We start from the raw sequence: 22,921 nt of genomic DNA on the forward strand, positions 1-22,921 counted from the left end.
TGAACGGTTGCTGAATTAGGATTCTGAAAAGCTCATTCCAGAAGTGGACATCCAGGGAAATTTTACAAACAGTGAAATTCCTTTTTTTAACAAAATGTTTTAAAGATTTTATTTATTTTAAACAGAGGGGAAGGAAAGGGAGAAAGAGAGGGAGAGAAACATCAATGTGCAAGAGAAACATCAATCAGTTACCTCTCAAATGCTCCCAACCCAGAATCTGGCCCACAACCCAGGCATGTACCCTGACTGGGAATCGAACCAGTGACCCTTTGGTTTTAGAGGCCAGTGCTCAATCCACTGAGCCATACCAGCCATGGCCAACAAGTGGAATTCTTAGGCCAATCAATAAACAGCCACACATACCAAACCTATTATTCACTGTGAACCAAAGTGGTGTCATGTTAGGGCTTCTGAAAGGACTCAAGCAGGAAGGATGATTCAGACAGAAGACCCTCACCATTTTCTTCAGCCAAAAGATTGTCAGACTCCCCTCTCCAGACACCCTCCGTGTCTTCAAGGCCTTCTCAGAATTTTTCTTGAGAATCTTTTTCTTCTCCTGTATATTTCTCCTGTGAAACTGTTCTCACTCCCTTTCATCCAGCTATGTGATGATATGAGCTAGGGCACGTTTAGTCCGGGCATTGGCGACACTTTCAGTGGCATCTGCACACCTGTTGGCTGCATTCATAGCTTCATCCAAGAACAGAGGGAATACTGCAGAGAGGCCTGTTACACGGGAGGCTCTGCTGCTTTGGCGTAATCCCCCTGTAGCCAATTGTTCCCCACCTCTGGCTAAACTGGTCAGCTCCTAACAGTCATTCCTTCATGGTAGTATGTGACAGGACAGGAAGAAGCTAGGGCATTTTCTGGGCAAGGGGAATAGGGAAACTGAGGCAAAAAAAGAAAATTATACAAGGCCAAACAGATTGAGCAACTTACAGCCAGCTGGTGAATCAATCACAAGACCTTGACTGTCCTGACCAAGGACACTTGAGAACAAATGGTTTACACCTTTCCTCCCTGACCAGAGAACACACAGCTTAAATCTCCCTGGTCTGGAAAATAGAGAACAGAGACCCAATTAATGTCATTTGTGTCAACTAAACCCAAGGACAGATGAAGTCAGAGGAACATATAACAAAAACCTGATTAAAAGCCAGACAGACCTAAGATAAAGGTAACACAGTACAGCAGACCAAAGAATAACCCCCACCCCCATTTTGACCCATCAGCATATTAAAATGCACCTGAAAAGCTGATGAATGTTCTGCTGAAACCCTCCAGGGCATGCCCATGCTGCTTCTGGGGTGTGAACTTCTTACTTCTTCTGGACACTAAGGTCCCCATGAGACTTGCAGCCAGGGGAGCAGCAGGCAGCAGCAGGGCAGCTCCTCCCCCACTGACCCCCGATCCTGTCTGTCTCCAAGGCCTCCCTTCTCTCTGACTTTCCAGAGAGCTGACAGCAGCCCTGCCTTGGCTCGCCCCTTTCTTAGAACATTCCTATGGGACCAAAGCAGAGCACCACATGGGCTCTCCTGTTGCTTCTTCTACCCTAAGTCCTTCCTTTGTTTCACTGTTTCCAGCTTCAATGAATGTCCTCTCAAAGTCACCTAGACTCGAGTTGTGAAATCTTTCCTCCACTAAGTCTGAACCCACACGCTCTGGGCCTCTGGGCGGGCCTGAGGCAGACCTGCTTCAGGTTGGTAACAGTGGTGTCCAACTACCGACAAAGTAATACCTGCTACATTATTTCTCTTGATGAATCTTCCCCTGGGCTCTATTTGCATTCTGGATAACTGTGGAACTGACGTCCTGGCTGTGAACTTGGCCTCAGCAAGTGAAAAGGCAGCTTCTCTCATCACTTCACCTATCAACATTTTAGTCCCTATGATCTTCTTTAGAGTCTGTCAAAATTGAAGAGGAGTTAGTCTAACCAAACAAAAAACAAAGGTTCGGCTGCTTGTTACAACAGAAGCCAAACTCGCCAGGCAGACAGATGCTGGTGCAAAAGGAAACAGGTTTTATTTTAGGTGCCATGTGATCTGGGAGAATGGGACTTCTATCTCAAAGACCATCTCCTCTTTCTGCCAAGGAAAAAGTCCAACCACATCCTCAGCAAGGCCAAGACAAAAGCCAATGTCCAGAACTCCTGCTCTGTTTTAAAGCACAGTCCCTCAGAGCCCGCAGGCAGCTGCTATGTGGTCCTGGTCCCCATCTGGGCAGCTGAGCTTGCTCCTGCTCCTGTCCATTTCAGGCTCCCTCCTGGAACCTGTATGTGGAGCCCACAGGGCTTCCTGGGCCTTGTGATCATGTGCTCCTGGGCAAGAGGGTGTGCGAATGCATGGTCCAGTGAATTGCCAGGTGGGCAAGAGAGCAAGAGAACACCCCTCTCCTTGAGGCTATGGGCCATGTGGCTGCCAGACCACAGAGCCCAAGAGGAGAACAGGCAAATGTTCTGTGCGAGTACAGGTCACAAGCAAGAGAGAGGGCCTCTTTGTTCCCCTGGGATTATATTAGCTTGGGTGTGGGACTGACCAGGTGCTTTCTCAAAGTGACCAATGAACATCTCAAACTTTTGCACACTTTGGGTGGGTCCACCTCACAAACAGTTCCTTCTTTCCCGAGGCTGGGCTGACAAGTCTCTTTGGTCTGGCACCTCCCCCATGAGCCATCTTGACTCCTGTGGCAAATGTGCCTGCCTTCTCCTGCTCCCACCCCCAATCTGGTACAGGAAGGGCTAGAGGGCTTTTTGCCTATCCAGTTACCTTACTAGCTTTTTGCACACTCAGTCTGAAAACTTCCTGGCATTCTGACAAACTATTTTACAGTAACATTAAGGCATCAGATTTTTTTCAGGAGGTTTTGACCTGTTAATGCCATTCATCAGGGGAAGATTTCAATTTCATCTTTGCCCGATATTCTGACAATGACTTTTGGGCATGGTCCCTGGCTGGGCAATTGTGGCTGCCACAGACCCAGCCACACTCTCTTCCTCTACCTGGTTGTCCATCCATATTCTTTTTTTTATTTTTTAATGTTTTTGTAAAGATTTTATTTATTTATTTTTTTATAGAGGGGAAGAATGGGAAAAAGAGAAGAAGAGAAACATCAATGTCTGGTTGCCTCTGACCCACCCCAAACCAGAGACCAGGCCCGCAACCCAGGCATGGTCCCTGACTGGGAATCAAACCAGTGACCCTCTAGTTCACAGGCTGTCACTCAATCCACTGAGTCACATCAACCAGGGATGTCCATCAATATTCTTTACATAAGGTTCAAGGAGACAAAGACTTGGCAATCTGCTTTACACAGAATACATGGTATAATAACATGCTTATCAACCTTTTAACATTGTGTAACTTAATTTTCGGTTACAATATTTTTGGAAATATTAATAGGAGGAATTACTATCACCATAATTTTCCCATACCAACCAGCTTCCCTCAGCCTCTCCCTTTGGGAATGTCAGGTGTGCTGGGAAAGTGGCTTTGGGAAGATTGTTGAGCCCACCCCCCAAGAGTGATGGCCAATGGCCTGTGAACATGCACATGAGAGATGGCGGGCTGTTCTCAGTGTTACTCCCCTCTGAGGGAATGCCACAGTGAATGGGGGCAGCCTGCATCCATCCCGATGTGAGCCAGCCAACCACATCTTCTGGAAACACACAACAGGAATTTAACATGGGCTTGACTTAGGGATTGCTTCTTTTCAGGGTCCCCCCCCCCCCGCTTTTGTAAGCTATCAAAAGTGTAGCTATCTAGTATTCTTTTAATATTTTAAATTTAACTTTTAAACTTGAGAACATTATTTTGTTTTTATCTGATGTACTACTTTGAGTGATCACTTTTGATTAAATAATTCTACTTTTCAAATTACAGTATGATATGTAGTTCTCCTTAAAAATACATTTAAGGTGTTTTTTAAAAAGGTAGTATGTTTTAAGAAAAATATTGAGGAGTGATAGTAGATTTTCATGAAGGAATTTGGCCCCCAGGGTGTCTAGGTGGCATGTGGATATAATAAACACCCTGAAGGTGATGGTCCCAAACTCAAGGGTTTCACTGCTTGGAGTATTCTATACAAGAATGAAACATGGTTATCACAGGGTAGTGTTACTTACTTGTAGCAAGTAAAAGAAATAGGAGATTCATATCCAAAGCACTGTCTATCTGAAAGTAGGCTTAGCCATTGCTTATGAGCACTATTTGGTCAATTACACACTGACATTTTTTTTCGAAGTTAGCTACACTTACCTGGTTGCATTCCTGTGAAGCCCATCCTGTTTACAGCTGCATCTGCAAAATACTGTCTACATTTTAATATTTAGTGAGAATGAATTTAGTAAGAACTGCTCAGATCTTGAATCTCTTGTTCTAACAATGGCACAAAGAACCAAGTTAGGCAAATGTTGGCTTATAGAAACCACTTTTCCCTTCCACCTCCCCTCTGTTTTTAGAAACTCTGAATGTCTTTAAAGATCAACATTGAATCCCCCTCTGTTTTCAAACCCAGAGCAGGCGTTCTTTCCTTTGAACTTCTTCAGCAATACTGTCTGTCCCATTAGTTCTCATTGGGTTCTTACAACTGCAGTCCATCACTTTTTCTGAACCTGACATGTAGGAAGCAGCCAATAAATGCTGACTGATACTGTTAATACTACCTTGCAGGAATACACAGCTCCGTTCTCCTAGATCAGCTATTTTTAACCCGTGTGCAGCAAGAATTTAAAGCATGCAATATCTGACTATTTAGTCAGGGGCACTGACCTCTTTTCCTTTAGATTGTCAAATAAAAAAATGACAACAGCCACACAACAATAGCTGTCTGGTGTGAATAAATCAAAATTGCACCTATTTTTTTCTCAGATTGGCAAACAAATATATTTTTTGGTGTGCTGCAGAATTTTAGTGATTAGTTTATGTGCACCATGAGATGAAAAAGGTTGAAAATCGCTGTCCTAGACCATGAAATTTAGTCTTAAACTAAAGAGCTAGAGAAGGAAAAACATTTAAGGTGACAGTTTGAGAAAAAGACAGTAACAGCTTGTTTCTCCGAGGGCATAGCCTCCCCAGAGCATAGGCAGGAATTGACCAGGTCACACACACACACACAGGACACATTTAGAATGACCTCCTTGCATATTAAAGCTTAGAGGGTGTTTGAGTTACCTGGAGTACTGAGTGAGCTATTGTGGGCATGGAAACTGTAACAAATGTCCCTGTAATGGAACAAAATGTATCCTTTCTCTGGGTTGAAATTCCCATACTCAAGTTTTAAAGGGATCTTACTTTATTGTTATTTTCTTTAACAGAGGACTTTGAGGTGTGAGTCAAAAGCTGTTATTCTCCCCGGAGTCTGACTGCTGGATTACCTACCCTGCATTGGCGGGTGCCCGGACATGAATGGGCATATTATGCTTTCTATTAAAAGTTGTGGCTCTTAATTAAAAACGTGATCATGGGTCTTTATGGAGACACTGTTTAGATTTTCTTTAACTGTTAACACATAATAAATCATTTTAAAAGGACCTTTCCTCCTATGGCTTAATGGTTAGTGCATTTTTAAAAAGTGATTTGAAAATAAAACCAGGATTAAATTTAGTGTTTGACAAGGTGCTAAGGGGCTCACCACTTCGGCTGGGCGAAGACAAGAGGGCTTTACTCAATCTGCTACTGACCTGGTCCTACCAACCCCAATCTGGGTTCAGTGGTTGAAATGGCAAGTGACTCTTGTGTCAAAAGTTTAACTTGCGGGCATAGGAGAAATTGCAGGCAGCCCACTCTACTCAAGCTTCCCTTTATTAAGTTGTAATTGCAAAACATGCAACTCTACTGAGAAGAAAAACCTGCTTCTTTGTGAACTCAGCAGTAATGCCGTTAGGTAAAGGATGGCACATGGGCGCATGTGGGTGCAGGTGAATAATCCTTAAATACCAAAGATCTTGGTCTCATTGTTCTTCCTGATACGTGTTCCTTGAGAGTGGAGTGATAATTGCTTGAGACCTTAGCAGCCAGTCCTTGTGGGGGTTCTGTGCTTCCAGAGGCAGGAGCCACCCTAAGTCTGAGTGATGGGCATGAATATGTTCTGATTTATTGGGCTGTTCATAGGGCCCTTGGGTTGGTTAGTACAGTGGAGACGAGACTGAAGGACAAGCCAGGGGTGGACATGGGACTTTGGTTGTGCAATACGTTCGTTCAGAATGACTGTGGTTTGCATTCCTCCACCAAGGAGGAAAGCTCTTCTTCATAGGGGTAGGATGAGATGAGAAACGTCCAAGTGTTTTGCAAACTGTCAGTGATGGGGCCAAAAATAAATAAATTAATTAAACAAGCAAATAAATAGAGGTTAGTTACTATGATAATGATTCTAACTCAGTTTTGCTTTTATTTTTAAAAATAATTTCTCAGCAAAATTTCTAGTTGACTACAAAGATGGTTTTGGCTTTTTGTGTTCCTCTTCCACAAATGGAATTTCCAAGCAGAGAAAGGTATGATTTTGTTTGCAATTAGACAAAAAATTTTCTGTCCAAAACATTTTCCTGGCTTCGAGGGGGCCATCTCCAAGTTGGGGTTCAGTCACATAGCCTCTGAGCTGCAGTTCCCCCAGGAATCCAGCAGAAAGAGGGCTGCCCCTCTGCTCTCAGCACTGGAGACACCATTGACTTCTGGGTTTTCCTCTCCTTGTTCTGGTTTTGACCTTCACTCTGGTCTGCCATGGAGACCACACACATAGTGGGCAGAGGGTTATTGTGTTTCTGAAGGGACAGGAAATTTATTAATTTTTTAATTTATTTTCAAAAATCCCACTTCCCCTCTTTATTCCCCTCTTCCTTTCACCACTCCTCCAACCAGCATTCCCCCTGTCCCTTAGTTCATGTCCATGGGTTGCACATGTAAGTTCTTTGGCTTCTCCATTTCCTACACTATTCTTAACCTCCCCCTGTACCGACCATTCATGCTTCTTATTCCCTGTACCTTTTCCCGCATTTTCCTCCTTCTACCTCCCCATTGATAACCCTCCATGTGATCTCCATTTCTGTGATTCTGTTCCTGTTCTAGTTGTTTGCTTAGTTTGTTTTTGTTTTTTAAGGTCCAGTTGTTGATAGCTATAAGTTTATTGTCATTTTACTATTCATATTTTTAAAAATATATTTTATTGATTATGCTATTATAGTTGTCCCATTACCCCCCTTCACTCCCCTCCACCCTGCACACCCTCTCCCACCCACATTCCCCCCTTTAGTTCATGTCCATGTGTCATACTTATAAGTTCTTTAGCTTTTACATTTCCCATACTATTCTTGCCCTCCCCCTATTTTCTACCTACCATCTATGCTACTTATTCTCTGTACTTTTTCCCCCCTCTCCTCCTCCCATGCCCCTGTTGCTAACCCTCCATGTGATCTCCATTTCTGTGGTTCTGTTCTTGTCCTAGTTCTTTGCTTAGTTTGTTTTTGTCCTTGTTTTAGGTGTGATTGTTAATAATTGTGAGTTTGCTGTCATTTTACTATACATGTTTTTTATCTTCTTTTTCTTAGATAAGTCCGTTTAACATTTCATAAAATAAGGGCTTGGTGATGATGAACTCCTTGAACTTGACCTTCTCTGAGAAGCACTTTATCTGCCCTTCCATTCTAAATGAAAGCTTTGCTGGATAGAGCAATCTTGGATGTAGGTCCTTGCCTTTGATGACTTGGAATATTTCTTTCCAACCCTTCTTGCCTGTAAGGTTTCTTTAGAGAAACCAGCTGACAGTCTAATGGGAACTCCTTTGTAGGTTACTGTCTCCGTATCTCTTGCTGCTTCTAGGATTCTCTCCTTCATTTTAATCTTGGCTAATGTAATTATGATGTGCCTTGGTGTGTTCCTCCTTGGGTCCAACTTGTTTGGGACTCTCTGAGCTTCCAGGACTTCCTGGAAGTTTATTTCCTTTGCCAAGTTGGGGAAGTTCTTTATTATTTGTTCAAATGAGTTTTCCACTTGTTGCTCTTCCTCTTCTCCTTCTAGTACCCCTATAATTTGGATGTTGGAACATTTAAGGATGCCCTGGAGGTTCCTAAGCCTCTCCTCATTTTTTAAAATTCTTATTTCTTCATTGTTTTCTGATTGTATGTTGTTTTCTTCCTTCTGTTCCACTACATTGATGTGAGACCCAGCTTTCTTTCCATCACTATTGGTTCCCTATGCATTTTTCTTCATTTCACTTATTGTAGTCTTCATTTTTTCATCTAATTTGCAACCAAAGTCAACCAATTCTGTGAGCATCCTGATCACCAGTGCTTTGAACTGTGCATCTGATAGGTTGGCTATCTCTCGGTCACTTAAAAGTATTAGCTCTGAGGCTTTCATTTGTTCTTTTGTTTGAGTCATATTTTTTTTTTTTGTCTTGTCACACCTGTTACGTATGAGGGGCAGAGCCTTAGGTGTTCACCAGGGTGAGGCAACCCAGTCACTGGGTTGTGACACTGTATGTGGGGGTGGGGTCCGAGAGGGAACAATGGCACTTGCTCCACTCTCCATCAGACTTCAGTCCCTTCCTCTGCTTCCCCCAAGCAAAGTGGGCCTTTCTGGTGCTAATTCCCATGTGGGTGGGCTTGTGCACCCTGTGGATCTTTCCAATGACCTCTCCTGTGATGCCGGGGGTCTCTCCCTGCACCTCAACCCCCCGAGGTGTTTTCAATCAGTGCCCTGAGACTCTGTTTCCCAGTACTGGGACCCTGGGACTGCCAGGTCAGCCAGCCGCCTTGCACGCAGTGCCTTGCTTCACAATCACTGCTTTGCTGGGTCTACCAGTTGCCATCCCTCTGCTAGGGTCTGCCAGCCACCACTTGTGTGCCCAGGGTCCTCCTGCTGTGGTCTTGTGTGCCTGGGATGCCTTATGCTGGTCCCAATGCTCTTTGTGCTGCAACCCCACTCCACGCCTGGCTGCCCAACTCCGCCCCTCCTACTGGTCTGGATGAACGTCTCTATTTTAACTTCTTGGCTGTCTAACTTCCATACAGTTCAATTTTCTGTCAGTTCTGTTTGTTATTCTGTTTCTAAATTGTTGTTGTATGTATCTTGGTTATGCAAGGAGGCACAGTGTGTCTACCTACATCTCCATCTTGGCCGGAAGTTACTATTCATATTTTTTATTTTCTTTTTCATATAATAAGAACTTGGTGATGATGATCTCCTTTAACTTGACATTATCTGGGAAGCAGTTTATCTGCCCTTCCATTCTAAATGATAGCTTGGCTGGATAGAGCAATCTTGGATGTCAGTCCTTGGCTTTCATGACTTTGAATACTTCTTTCCAGACCCTTCTTGCCTGTAAATTTTCTTTTGAGAAATCAGCTGATAGTCTTCTGGAAACTCCTTTGTAGATAACAGTCTCTTTTTCTCTTGATGCTTTTAAGATTCTCTCCTTATCTCTAATCTTGGGTAATGTAATTATGAAATGCATTGGTGTGTACTTCCTTGGGTCCAACTTCTTTGGGACACCCTGAGTCTCCTGGACTTCCTGGAAGTGTATTTTCTTTGCCAGATTGGGGAAGTTCTCCTTCATTATGTCTTCAAATAAGTTTTCAATTTGTTGCTCTTCCTCTTCTCCTTCTGCTATCCCTATGATTCAGATGTTGGAACGTTTAAAGTTGTCCTGGAGGTCTCCAAGCTTCTCCTTATTTTGTGAATTCTTGTTTCTTCATTCTGTTATGGTTGAATGCTTATTTCTTCCTTCTGCTCCAAATTGTTGATCTGAGTCCTCGTTTCCTTCCCTTCACTGTTGGTTCCCTGAATATTTTTCCTAATTTCACTTTGCCTAACCATTACTTTTTCCTCTATTTTGTGACCATACTGAACCATTTCTATCAGCATCCTGATTATCAGTGTTTGGAACTCTGCATCTGATAGGTTGGATATCTCTTTGTTGCTCAGTTCTTTTTCTGGAGTTTTGATCTCTTTTTTCATTTGGACCATATTTCTTTGTGTTAGCATACCTGTTATGTGTTAAGGGGCAGGCACTTAGGTGTTCACCAGGGTGTGATAACCCGAGTCACTGTGTTGTGGCACTGTGAAGCAGTTACTGACCTGCATTGACCACAAACACTGCAGATGCTCGAGACATGAGGAACGTATACACAAACTACCGAGTCCTGTGGAGAAGTATGAACAGAATGGCCACTTTCTCAAGTGGGGAGTGCCATGCCTTCCCGCCCAAACAGGCTTTTATTAAGGATACAGATACAGGTTGTTGATTACAGTCTGGCAGGGAAGATCAAATGAGTAGGTAGCCTTCAAAGAGCTGACAGGGCTCACACTGTTTGGGGTTTTATCACCTAAAAGCTATAGGACCTAAAAGATAGTTTCATTTCCTGCCCATGCCTTCATATTCTAATTCAAGAGTATCCTCCAGCAAGCAGGTCTCACAGGATCTTGCATATTCTATGCCTCAGGTCTAATTACTCTGGGGGTCTGCAGACCCTGGTCTGGACTGCATCTCCCCTGCTATTTCTGCAGGCCTGAGTCAGACAGAGGAGACAAAGGCAGCTGGGAGACTTGGATTTCTCACAGCCAGAACAAGACTCAGGCTTTGTCAAAGCTAAGGGGGGCAGGGGTCGATTACCCATTTATTTCCACAGCCCCCTGAGTTTCTTCCTGGGGGGGGGGCTTCTCATGTGATCATGCCTGTCTTAGATTCATTCTCTTCAGAGAATTGTTAGCCATCATTGACCAACCGACCAAGCAATGGGAGCCAGACATACAGCTGGCAGCGCTTATGCCAGGGAGATATGCTTGTCTCTTTAGTGTCTCCTGGTTTGGAAGTCTCTCACTCAGCCTTAGCCATGGGGGTTACAGCTTCCTGAAACCAGGCAGGGTAGACCCCAACAGCACTGTATGTGGGGGAGGGGTCCAAGAGGGAACAATGCCTCCTGCTTGGCTCTCACTGGCTTTCAGGCACTGCTCCTGCTACCTTCAAGCAAATTGGGCCCTTCTGGTGCTGATTCCTAGGTAGGTAAGTTTATGTACATTCTAGGACCCTGTGGGTCTCTCTGATGAACAATCCTGTGAGACTGGGAGTTTCTCCTGCTGCTGCAACCCCCACAGGTTTTTACAGCCAGAGTTTTTGAGACTTTGTCTTCCCAAGCTGGAACCCTGGGATGCACAGTCTATCTTGCTCTCCAGTTGTTCCTCCTGGTTTATCCACATGCAAATGTGGGACTGCCCACCCCGATCCTCCAACTGCCACCTCGCCATGAGTCCTCTTCACCCCTGTTGCCTGTCTCTGCCCCTCCTACCAGTCTGAATGAATATTTCTTCTTTAACTCCTTGATTATCAGACTTCCATACAGCTCAATTTTCTGGCAGTTCTTCTTATTTTTTTTTTAAGTTTGTTATTGTCTTTCTTTTCATCATGTGAGGAGACAAAGTGTATCTACCTATGCCTTCATCTTGGCCAGAAGTCTTGGGACAGGGAATTTAAAAGGAATTCTTCAGGTATTACAAAGTGCCAGTCCATTCCTGGGTACAGTCCATTGCAAAGTTTATCCCTGATTGAACCAATGGCTCTTCTGGCTTAAAGCCTCTTCACCTGCAGCTGCTTTGCCCTGACTCTGCCCAGCTTGGTGTCTGAATGCTGGCTTCCCTCACTTTCACTTTCAGTCCTAGCTCTGCATCTCCACCCCAACACCTTCCCCTTATCAGAATTCTGTTTTTGAGTCTCAGGAAGAAGTCTCCCATTCTCCCCTCTTGAGAGGGAAGAGCGTGTTGGTGTTACTTCCTTGTAAATTCTGATGAAGACAGTAGCTTTCACTCTGTGCATGAAGGAGCCAGCAAAACCAACAATTTCAGCATGATCTAGGAACACATCACATTTCACTTCGACAAGTCTGCATGTGCTTTTCCTTTATACCTCCTCCCTGTACCCCCGAGCCATCTCTATCCACTCTTCATCAGCTCCGATGCCTCTGATTTTGAAGAACAGAGTCTCACATTTAGCAGGCCTTAATGGTGGTCCCTGATTAACACTTCTCCAGGCTGAGCTGGAAATCACAGTGTGGACAGTAGCTGTGGGGCACTGAGCTCACTGCAGCCTGAGGGGCCGCATTTGGTTTGGCAGGACTGTGTGTCTGTCCCACAGCTTCAGTCCATTGGCCTAGTGCTCCTAAAAAACAAGCAATGTGAACCCCATACTTTCTCTAAATGTTAGCCTTTAAATTACTCCAAGATGGTAATCATGTCTTGGAGTCTTTTCTTTTCCAGGTTAGAAATCCTCGTTTTCTTCAGCTATTCTTTTCCTGGAATACATTCACTGTACTGGCTGCTCAGCTTAACTGATAAGAACACCAGTTTACTTTTTTTTCCATTTTATTTAATATATTGGGATGACATTTGTTAATAAAATTACATAGGTTTCAAGTGTACAATTCTATAATAGTCTGTACATTGTATTGTATACTCACCATCCAATGTCAAGTTTCTTTTCATCACTATTTATCCCCCCGCCCCCCACCCCTTACGCTCTTCATCCTCCTCACACCTCCCTTTCCCTCTGGTAACTGTTGTCTGTGTCTATGGGTTTTTTTTTTGTTTTGTTTTGTTTTGTTTTTTGCTTAATCCCTTCACGTTTATCATCCAGTTCTCTAACATCCCTCCCCTCTGACAGCTGTCAGTCTTTTCTTTGTATCTGTGAGTCTGTTTTGATTTTGTTTGTTATTTTATTTTGTTCATTAGGTTCCACATATAAATGAGACCATATGGTATTATATTTGTCTTTCTCTAACTGGCATATTTCACTTAGCATCATAATCTCCAGGTCCATCCATGCTGTTGCAAAAGGTAAGATTTCCTTCTTTTTATGGCCAAGTAGTATTCCATTGTGTAAATGTACCACATCTTTTGTATCCACTCATCTACTGATGGACACTTGGGCTACTTCTAAATCTCAACTATTGCAAATAATGTTGCAATGAACATAGGGGTGCATATATTTTTTTCAAATTACTGTTTTGGGTTTCTTCTGATATATTCCCAGAAGTGGAATCACTAGGTATGACAGTCCCATTTTTAATTTCCTGAGGTATCTCCATACTGCTTTCCATAGTGGCTGCACCAATCTGCATTCCTACCAACAGTAGAAAAATATTGCCCTTTCTCCACATCGTTACCAGCACTTGTTTGCTGGTTTATTGATGATAGCCATTCTGACAGATATGAGGTGTTACCTTATTGTGGTTTTAATATGCATTTCTCTGGTGATTAGTGATATTAAGCATCTTTTCATAGGTGTATTGACCATCTGTATATCCTCTTTGAAGAAGTATTTATTCAGGTCCTTTGCCCATTTTTTAATTGGATTGTTTATTTTTTGGTGTTGAGTTTTGTTAAGTTCTTTATAAATTTTGGATATTAACCCCTTATCAGGTGCATCATTGGTGAATATGTTCCCCCATTTAGTGTGGGTTGTCTTTTCATTTGGTTGATGGTTCCCTTTGCTGTGACAAACATTTTAGTTTGATGTAGTTTCACTTGTTTATTTTTTCTTTTGTTTCCCTTGCCTGAGGAAATATATTGGAAAAGATATTGCTATGAGAAATGTCCAAGAATTTACTTCCTGTGTTTTCTTCTAGGATTTTTATGGTTGCATCTAACATTTAAGTCTTTAATCCATTCTGAGTTTATTCTTGTGCATGGTATAAGCAGGTGGTCTAGTTTAAGTTTTTGCACATATCCCTCCAATTTTCCCAATACTATTTATTGAATAGTCCATCTTAACCCCACTGTATATTTTTGCCTCTTTTGTCAAGTATTAATTGACCCAAAAGGCATGAGTTTATTTCTGGGCTCTCTATTCTATTCCATTGATCTATATATGTTTTATGCCAACATTAGCTAACTTCTATTGGATGCTTACCATGTGCCAATGCTAAGCACTCAATAAATGTTAATTATGATTATAATATTATTATATTCCTAGTATTATGCAATTCAATATCATTTTTTGATATAATCTTAGTCTAGAGAAGTATGAAACACATGCAATGTAGAATAGAAAATAAAATATCTTTTCTCCAGTTTTCCAACCCCATTCCCAAGGGTTACCTGCACTGACTTTGTGTATGTCTTTAAAAATATTTTCTACGGATGAACAAACATACATGATCAGAACAAGAACAGTCATATTGAAGCTTCATATGTGTCTCTTCCCATTATCTCTCCACTTTCCCTCCAGAGGGCCCCACTTTTTCTCATTCTCTTGCTTTTCTTAATAGTTTTCACATGTATATATTTGTCTCCAAGTACATTGTTTCATTTTGCTTGTTTTTATTAACTTTAAAATAGTATCACGTTGATGTGTTCTACAATTTGCTTTTTTATTCGCTGTTGTGTCTTTGATACCCATATTAAGGTGTTCGCCTCATTACATTTCTTCCACTGAGTAGACCTACGCTGTGTCATGATGCAATGATCTGTCTAGCAAGTAGTTGTTTTCAGTTTTCTGCTGTGGCAAGCAGTGCCATAAATATTGTATATGTCTTCTACTGAAACCATAAAAAATGGTTGCATTGTATGTGTGACCACAATTTATTCCTATATTAACAGGTGTGTGTGTGTGTATTGTGTGTGTCTGTTCTTCTGGGTGTTATCTCTATGCAGGTAAAGAGTACATTTATGCTACCAATTCTGGATAAACCTGCTCTAATTGTTGAATATTGTCTATGCTTGACAGATTAAAATTTTTTGTCACTTTTATTACTACCAACTCTACCCCCTAAGTGTAGTATACTTATAGCTCTTCCTTATATCTGCATAATCAAACATTACTCTTCAATTCCTATTTCTTTTTCTAGGAACTGTAAGACATCTTCATTCTGTATTAGTAATTTTCCTCCTATACTTTACTAGTGTTCCTCCCCATCTATCTTCTAAACTTTATTCACAAGAGCTTTATGTTTCAATTATCAAGGTTTCTAATATTTACTTTTGTTATATAAGCAGAGTTACCTCCCATGATTTGGCTAGAGTTGATTCTAAAAGTTGAAAACTAACCCACAGCATTTATCCAATTACAGATACATAATGGTTGTCTCTTGCAGAATCAGGCAATGTGCTATAATGAGATTTCCATTAATATGTGTAAATACGATCATGTTTATGCCACTCAGAGGAGAATTTTTTTCCTGGTTAAAGTTCAAATGGGGGCTCTCAGTTTTTTTATTTAATTAATTGCTTCTTTTATATTTTTAAAATATCTCCAGTTCTCAATCATAAGAATTATTCTGTCAGTTTCTCCCACTTTGCCCCTGCTGTCAAAGTTGCTGTCCATCTGAACTGGTTGCCATTTAAGCTTGGTGTTGTCATCTTGGTGATTCTTTTTCCTCCTTTTTTGGGTTGGATTCATTATAGATTCCATACAGTTCTCTATTTTGGTTTATTCTCTGTTTTGTGGGTAATTTTCTAAGAATAAGTTCATTGAAGATAAATTTTATGAGACCTTTAGGATTCTGAAAAATCTTTATTTTATACTTACATTTGGTTGATGCATGAACCATTAATATGAAGCAACATTAGTCAACTTTTTCATACAGTCCCTTACTCAGCAAACATTAAGTGAGTCATTATTTATCATGCATCAGAAATGAAAAGATGAATAAAGCATATATTTTGCCCTGGAGTTATTCATCATGTAGTGGGAAAGAACAAAAACACATATATAATTATAATACACTGAGGTAACTGCTCTCATAGAAATATGCAATAAAGTATTAAAATATATATTACAGATAATAAGTGCAATAATGGCCAATAATAAATAAAATTATTTTGGGGGAAATAGCTATATTCTAAATATTTGACATATCTCATTTAATTCTCACAACAACTCTATGAATTGGGTTTTATTATTCTCTTCATTTTTAAAAAGGAGGCTCAGAGAGGTTGAGTAAATTGCCCATATCCCAGAGGCTATTGCTAAAAACCAGACAATAGGCCCAAAATGGCATCACTTATGCTAAGCCCCATGTTACCAGATGAAGAGTTAATTTCAGTTTTGGCTCTCCCAGAAATGGAATCCTAAGCCAGTCCATCAGGAATCATGTGATCAGCACTAGTGAGGTCACCAGCCTGACAGACCCCCACGACCCCCAAAGGAAAGTGATTTTGCATTAACCAACCTGCATTTTTTGTCAGTAGAACTGCCTATTTCTGCTCCCTTCTGCCTACAAAGTCCTCGAGTTCCTTTTCCTTTGCAAGATTGGATGCTGTCTGCTTCATGAATCACTGAGTAAAGCCAATAAGATCTTTAAAATTTATTCAGTTGAATTTTGTTTTTTAACCATGCATGGAAGAAAAATTACAATGCAGATGTAGGTAACTCTGGAGTTCACCTTCTTAGTCATCTTATTTAATATTCCAATAAATTTTCAGTGAAAGAAGCTAGAACTGTAGCTTAAAGAAGGCTTTCTGGCAAAGGTGAGGGAGGAATATAGCCTTGAGGATTTTCAACATTTGAATAAAGGACACAGGGGAGAGGGCTCCTAGTTAAATTTCCTCGCAGCGGATGAACCTCAGGTGTGCAAATACCAGAGTTCTTTCTTTAACTTTGAAATAGTTTCCTAAGACCAAAGAAATTTTTTATTGGGGAATTCTCCTCCTCTCCATCTGCAGGTCATATAGTAATCCTAGACATTGACTGCTCAGATCACCAGAGAGTTCCTTCTCTTCTTCTTTCTTACCAGGTTATGGCTGCGGTATTTCATCCTTTACGTCCATGTGGTTTCTGAAATCTGGCAACTCTGCTGGGACTGTGCTTCCTGGAGGCTGGGACTCTACTGGGCATCCTCCCGAGGTTCATCAGGGAACCATCGTCTGTGGTCTGGCCATATCCTGTCTCTGAGGACTGAGCGGTTCCCACTGTTCAAGTGATCAACCTACCACAGTCTGGAGAAAGTCTCCTCACTTCTCTCATGGCCTTGGCAGTCATGCTGTCTTTCTCTCTCTCTCTCTCTCTCTCTCTCTCTCTCTCTCTCTCTCTCACACACACACACACACACACACACACACACAAAGATCTGTCTACCTGAAGCAACCTATATTTTCAGCTCTGCAAAAGTCTCTAAGGCAAGAAATTATGAAGGGAAAACATATGGAAACAGGACTGCAGGAGGGACTACATGGGCATTGCCACTCTGGGGAGCTACCTGGTCTTTTCAGGTGAGGCTGAACAGGCTTGTACTCTGGGAGACCACTTGACAGTTTTATTGGAACACAATGCTCACTCGTTTTTGTGTTGTCTGTAGCTGCTCTCATACTGCAGAGATGGGGTGGAGTAGTCTTGACAGAGACTATCTGGCCAGCAAAGCCCGAAATATTTGCTGCCCAGTTTGCTGAACTCTGCTCTGGGTGAGCCATTCCTCTTCTAGATACATACACTCAGCTCTCACAATGGTGTCCTGCAAGACACCCCCTCACCCGCACTGTTTGTAATGATGAAAAACCAGAAACAGCACAGATGTTTACCACCATGGGAATGAATAACTACAATATGGTGCATTCATGCTCTGGAATACTATAAAGAAAGAAAAATGAGTGTAGTAGAGTTGAATGTATCAGGGTATCTACAAATCCCTTACACATAATGTGTTTTTTTAAGCCAGAATTTATTTCTACTTAAAAGTGCTCAAGAGACTTTAAAAAGGCCGAAAGGCCCAAAGATGTCCAAATTTAATATAATAACATACTGAGGTGGTGCCTTCTGGTTTCTCCTTGACAAAGGTATTAATTTGATCTTCGTTAATGAAACACCTTGATAATTCTTCCAGTTGGGTCACAGTGATTTTTTGTGACTCCCATTATCTTTCATAAATGGCCATCAGCTTATGAACGATAAAAAATGTAATACCAGAAATACTCACAAAATGTCTGCTAATTCTACTTGAATATCCTTTCTGCATTATTCTTTGAAAGCAGGCCCAATAATTATCAATGTGAGTAGTGGAGATCATGAAGCATGTCATCTGCAAAGACTGGTATTAAATGAGGCTCTTTCAGAACAGAAACCAGCAAATACCCTTCAAGACGAGACACGCCCTACACATAATGGTGAGAGAGAAAAAGAAGATCTATGTTCCATATGGCATACTAATTTGCATTTCCATAAAACAAAAATATATTATTTATCCATTTATATTTAAAATGCATATAGTTTGTTCATGGATGCCTGTATGTCTGTGCATGTATTTATTTATGTAGAGAGAGAGATTTATGTAGATTAAAAACACATTATAATGTCTACACATACACATATGTGCATGTGTGTACAAACATGTGTGCATGCATGTAATTTCCTCTGAATAGGGTTAGGGATAACACTGGTGGTGGGAACAAAGAATATTCTATTTGCAATGTTTTATTTTAGTTGTTTACAATGTGCTGAAGCAAAAGTGGTAAAAAGTTAACATTTATTAATTCTGGATAGTAGGTACACAGATAAGTCACTTTATCTTTTTCCCCTTTACTTTAAAGAAGCTTTAAAAAGAAAAGTCAGTAGGTGGAGTGGGGCAAAGAGGGAAAAATTGTGACAACTGTAATAGCATAATCAATAAGATACTTAAAAAGAAGAAGAAGAAAAACCAGTAAGGGTTTAACAACTTCTTGTTTGGAACACAGGCAGTGAAAAGAAAAGAGAAAAAAATACAAATGAATGATCCTGGCATATTCTCTTCACTTTCTTCCTGGTTTGGTTGAGCTTGGTGGTTGAACACAGAGGGAGAGATGGCCCCTCAGAGTCTTTCCTGATAAATGCTCAGGGGTCTTTACTTCCTCCCGTCTCCTGGACAGCAGCCCTGCCGCTCCCTGAGGCTTCTCTCCAGCAAGCATGGGTCCAATTTCACAGCGAAAGCCCTGAACCTCCTGGCTCGCTGTGCTTGGATCTCTGAGCCAGTCGACAGTGGTTGGCACTTGATCAATCACCTCCATGTTTAAGAAGCAGCGCTGGAAACCCTGATCTTCTGTATTACCCTGCTGCTCTCCGGAGCCCACTGGGGAAGACTGTGTGCTGTTCGGCTCTTTACCATCCGAAGGGTCTGTGGGGCACTCCCACACGGTAAGAGTGACAGCAGAGTCATTTGAGCTTAATTACCTTTGTGAGAGATCTTCCGAAGGGCGAGTTAGGCCCTGTACATGTCCAAGGTTGTTCAATACTCTCAGCACTGGAGTGGAAATGGGTGCCCACTTAAGCTTGCTTTATACGTAAGAAATAGGACACATGGGAACATTTTTTAAAATCCTGATTTGGGAAATCCCACCTTCTCAAAAATTAAAAAAGTAAGCATAGTGAAACTGCTATTTTTGAGCAACTTTTACGGGTCTTTGGTTAAGTAGAACTGAAAAAACGCCCAGAGAATGTCAACTCACCAACACCTAATGGACAGGGAAGCCCCGCCTCACTTAGATGTCCCTGCCCTGGGTCTCCACATTTCCAAAGCTTGCCAGAGGAAAGAGCCATTATTCCAGACCCAAAATCATTACAAAGGACTTATACTTTTCAAAAACTAAATTCTGACAATATAATTACAAATGATTTTTGATGAAGAAGAAGAGGAGGCATCTGTAAAAATCAATGTGGCTAGACTTTCTGACTAATTCACATTAAAAAAACACACACACACACAAGAAATGCAAGGAGAGGAATAATCCAAACGACAGATGGAAAACAGCGGCTGGTATGAATGTGTAAGAGCTGAAAGCACTGAGGCCTGGGGAAAACACGGAGAAGCAGGGGCTTCCTAAGTTGAGTCTTCCTGGGGCAAATGGTGAAATAAATAGAGATAGCGTGGAAAACACAGAATGACCCGAATATTTTAAAAATTCATTTCCATTCTTTTTTCTGTATTTTTCAATCTTTAAATTTGAAAGGGATTGGATAAAATTGTGAAAGTGGGAATTGAACTCTATGAGACAGTAATACAAACACAAATTTTTTATATGATGTTAGGTTTCTGTCAACATAATCTTTCTCATTTTAGAAAATGAACGGATACATTTTCTTTTCCCACACTCTTAAATAGTTTAGTTGACATAATGTTAACTATTTCTTGAATATGTGAAAGAAGTAATTTATAATACTAATTAAGACTGGGACTCTTTCTGTGTGTAGATCTTTAACAATTTCTTTTTTACTATTTTCCCCATTGTTATTATGCTTTTTAAGGTATGTATATGCCAGTTTTTATAACTTGCTTTCTGAGAATAATTTCCATATATTAAAATAAAAAATTAATACAAAACATTTGTTTAGGGTCTAAAAAGTACCTCTCTAGCTCTGGCCAGTGTGGCTTCATCATTAGGAGCATCATCCCATGGACCTAAAATTGATGGGTTCCACCCTGAGTCAGGGTGCATGGGAGAGGCAACTGAGTGATGTTTCTCTCTCCAATATCAATGTTTCTCTCCTTCTCTCTCTTCCTTCCCTCCCTTCTTTCTAAAGTCAATAAGCATGTCCCCAACTGAGGATAAAAAATATAAATAAGTAAAAATTATCTCTCTATTCATGGCTATAAATAGCAATATAAATATAATTAAGTATAAATAAGTATACTTGTACTTATATTTAAATAAGTATTATACTAATTTATATATATAAAATTTATAAAATATAAATAAGTACAAATTATCTCTCTATTCATGGCTTATAAATGGATATAAATAGCAATATCCTGAAGAGTTAGAATCTTGGAACTTCAGTTGTATATTTGTGTTTTCTCCTTTTGATTCATTTAGCACTACCCTTTTTTTTTAAGTTTACTGATAATTGCTTTTATTCTCCTTATATTGGATGCATGTGTATATTTTTAAACTTCCTAAATTAAAAGTTTTTAGTTTCTTCATTTCCATTCTTTTTAATAAAAGGCATTTAAAAGTAGAAATTTAGAACACAGGTGTCAAGAAAACCACCATTAAATCAAAGCCAAAATGTGAAAAGAAGAGACTCACATCAACATTGTGGTTATTGGACACATAGATTCCGTCTGGCAAATCTACTACTACTGGCCATCTGACCTGCAAATGTGGTGGGACTGACAAAAGAACCATGGAAAAATCTGAGGAGATTGAGATGGGAAAGGGCTCCTTCAAGTATGCCTGGGTCTTTGGTAAACTGAAAGCTGAATGTGAGTATGGTACCACTATTGATATCTCCCTGTGGAAATTAGAAACTGGAAAGTATTATGTGACCATAATTGATGTCCCAGGACACAGAGACTTTATCAAAAACATGATGACAAGGACATCTCAGGCTGGCTCTGCTGTCTTGATTGCTATTGCTGGTGTTGGTGAATTTGAAGCAGGTATCTCTAAGAATGGGCAGACCTGTATGCAAGATGCTAAAGGGTCTGCTTTCAGAAAAGGGGGGAAAAGAGTGAGAGAGAGAGGAACACAGGTATGAAAAAAATGGTAGTGAATAAGTACCTATCAATAGTAACCTTAAATTTAAATGGATTAAATGTTCCAGTCAAAAGACATAGAATAGCTGAAAGGATGAGAAAGCATGACCCACACATATGCTGCCTACAAGAGACCCACCTCAGAACAAATGACCTACACAAACTGAAAGTGAAGGGCTGGAAACAAATATTCCAAGTAAATGGACAGGGAAAAAAGTTGAGGTAGCAATACTCATATCAGACAAAATAGACTTAAAAAAAAGGGGGCCACAAAAAGAGACCCAGAATGTCACTTCATAATACTCAGGGGAAGAATCCATCAAGAAGACATAAACATTGTAACTGTATATGCACCCAACATAGGAGCACCCAAATACATAAGGAAAATCTTGGAGGACTTCAAGAAAGATATTGACAGCAACACAATTATAGTAGGGGATTTTAAAACCCCACTGTCAAAAATGAATAGATCTTCCAAAAAAAAATATCAACAAAGATGTTGTGGCATTGAGCAATGCCCAGATCAAATGGACTTAACCGATATATAGAGAGCCTTTCATCCCAGAGAAGCTAAAAACACATTCTTTTCAAATGCACATGGAACATTTTCAAAGATAGACCACATGGTAAGATACAAGACAAGCCTCAACAATTTCAAGAAAACTGAAATTATATCGAGCATTTTCTCTGACCACAATGGTCTGAAACTAGAAACCAACATCAAGGAAAAAATGCCAAAACACTCAAACCCATGGTGATTGAATATCATGCTATTAAACAATGACTGGGTCAAGAATGAGTTTAGGAAGAAATCAAAGTTTTTGGAAACAAATGAAAATGACCTCACAACAATCCAAAACTTATGGGACACAGTGAAGACAGTCCTGAGAGGGAAGTTCATAGCAATAAAGGCCCACCTAAAAAAGTTAGAAACATTTCAAATATACAACCTAACCCTACACCTACAAGAACTGCAGAAACAACAAAAAAGAGAGCCCAGAGCAAGCAGAAGGAAGGCAAGCAGAAGGAATGACCAAGATCAGAGAAGAATTAAACAACATAGAGACTAAAAGCATAATTCTAAGGATCAATGAATCCAGGATCTTTGAAAAGATAAACAAAATTGACAAGCCTTTAAGCAGACTCATCAAGATAAAAAAAGAGGGGACTGAAATATAAACAATCAGAAATGAAAGAGGAGAGATTACAACTGATACCACAGAAATACAAAGGATTGTAAGAAATTATTACAAAAAACTATATGCCAAGAAACTAGAAAACCTAGGTGAACCTAGGTGAAAACCTAGGTGACAAATTTCTAGAAAAATATAATCTTCCAAAACTCCATGAAAAAGAAGCAGAGAGAGTGAATAGATAAATAACAGCTGATTAAATTGAAGCAGTAATAAAAAAAACTCCCAAGACACAAAGTCCCTGGACCAGAAGGTTTCACAGGAGAATTCTACAAAACATTTAAGGAAGGAGTAACTTACCCCCATCCTC

The 22,921-nt window shown here is 40.6% G+C and overlaps 1 pseudogene; it reads right to left on the reverse strand.

Annotated features, from left to right (window-relative positions):
- Positions 1-401: 401 nt before the first annotated feature.
- On the reverse strand, positions 402-18,953 carry LOC123809515 (annotated as a pseudogene).
- Positions 18,954-22,921: the final 3,968 nt, after the last annotated feature.

This window comes from Phyllostomus hastatus, unplaced genomic scaffold, assembly GCF_019186645.2.
Source record: "Phyllostomus hastatus isolate PE091 unplaced genomic scaffold, TTU_PhHast_1.1 phas_scaffold_55, whole genome shotgun sequence".
NCBI classification, from domain to species: Eukaryota; Metazoa; Chordata; class Mammalia; order Chiroptera; family Phyllostomidae; genus Phyllostomus; species Phyllostomus hastatus.